At 55.5% G+C, this 1,768-nt stretch overlaps 1 pseudogene; it reads right to left on the bottom strand.

Annotated features, from left to right (window-relative positions):
• Positions 1 to 434: 434 nt before the first annotated feature.
• Positions 435 to 1,768, bottom strand: part of LOC105812211 — a 19,404-nt pseudogene continuing 18,070 nt past the window's right edge.

Below are 1,768 nucleotides of genomic sequence, written 5' to 3'. Positions count from 1 at the left end.
CTGAGGTTCTGGCTGGATCCCACTCGAGCCACTGGGAGGGCGGCTTTGCAGGGAGTCGCTCTCCCCTGGGCTGGACGGCAGGCAGGTCGGGGGCTCCCGGCTGACCACGCTGGGAAGTGGGAATGTCGTGGGCACGGAGAGAGCTTCGTCACATGCCCTGACTCTGCAGCTATTTGCTGTGTGCCCATGGGCAGTCACCCCTCTCTGAGCCTCAGTTTCCTCCTTGGAAAAAAGGCGATGAGAACTTGACTTCTCAGAGCTGTTGTGCAGCTTAGATGAGACAAGGACCAAGAGTGCTTCTTCCTGTGTTCTCACGCATGACGAGCGCTGGGAAGACAGCAGTGCTAGTGTGAATATTATTAGTAGTAGTGGCCATTTTAAAGCCACGACCAAGTTTTAATCCCTACCTTCTAGTCCTAAGGATCATTCTAGCTCTAAAACTCCATTTTCTCCACGTACTGGCCACACAGCAAGCTAGAAGGACTTGGGGAGACGGAGCTGTCCAGGCGGTCATTGAGATTTGTCACTTCACTGAACAGGGAGGGTCACACGGTACCACGCTGGTGCTTCTGTTTCTGAGACAGGTAATGTCCCTCTGGGTCTCTCAGTCACGCCTGAGCAGCCACCTCCAGAGAGGACCCTGCCCTTGTCCTTTCCAGCCCTGCGCCACACGTCCCCAAGTGCACACCACAGCCCACGACCTTTAAAGCTGTCTGTAATGTTCAGGCTCCTGCCTGGACCTACTGTCTCCGCCTCCCTGCTCTGGGGTGTGCTGGCCTGTGAAACTCACCCAGCCCAACCTACCTCCCGATCCGTCCCCCACAAACTCGCTCCTGCCTTCATGACCCTCCCCTGCTTCAGTAAATAGCGGCTCCATCCTTCCAGTTGTGTAGGTCAAAACCTTGGCCTTGGCCTTGACCCTTCAACTTCTTTCATACCCCACATCCACTATGTTAATTCTAGCTACATCTATCCAGCAACTGCTCCTTATGCAGCTGCACCCAAGTCCCGTGGTTCAAGCCACATCCTCCCTTCCCTGCAGTGGTACAACCACCCCGACCCCGGGTCCCATCCACCAGCATCCTTTCCCTGCAGTAGCGCAGCAGCCTCCGTACTTGGCCCCCTGCAGTCTTTCCAAATGTAGGTTCACTCTTGTCCCCCTCTGCTCATAACCTCACAATGGCCCCCATCTCAGAGTAAAGCCCAAGTGGCCAACAGGGCCCTGTGTGACCTGAGTCCCCATGCCCCTTCTCCTTCCCCTTTGCTCACTGTCCCACCCACACGGTCCTCCTCACTGTCCCACCCACACACCGGCTACGTCCCTGCCTCAGGGCCTTTGCACTTGCCGTCCCCTCTGTCTGGATACTCTCCTCGCAGACCTTCACCCCTCACCTCCTCACCTCTGTGCTCAAACGTCACCTCTCAAGGAGGCCTTTCCCGACCATCCTATTTGAAGTGGCCCTCCCACCTGTCTCACCACTTCCTGTAGCCGCCCATGATTTATTTTCCTACGTAGCCCTCGTGACCACCTGACATACTATTGGTAGTTTGCCAAGTCATCCCGGCGTGGCTGGGAAAAGGCAGAGCGCGTGCTGTGGAAGGCCTCCTGCGGGACCGCGCAGGCTCGGACGGAAGCTTCCTTCCCACCTTCCTAACTCTCCCAGTGGGCTGGCATGAATGAATGTTTTATTTTAAAGCCTGTATGTGGCTTTTGTCTTACTCTAGGCACTATTCTAAGTACTTCATACATATTGATTCCTAAGATTCT

Source organism: Propithecus coquereli, unplaced genomic scaffold (assembly GCF_000956105.1).
Source record: "Propithecus coquereli isolate 6110/MARCELLA unplaced genomic scaffold, Pcoq_1.0 Scaffold107, whole genome shotgun sequence".
Taxonomy (NCBI): Eukaryota; Metazoa; Chordata; class Mammalia; order Primates; family Indriidae; genus Propithecus; species Propithecus coquereli.
Note: the sequence above shows the minus strand (reverse complement) of the source record. Positions and strands in the feature narration are given on the sequence as shown.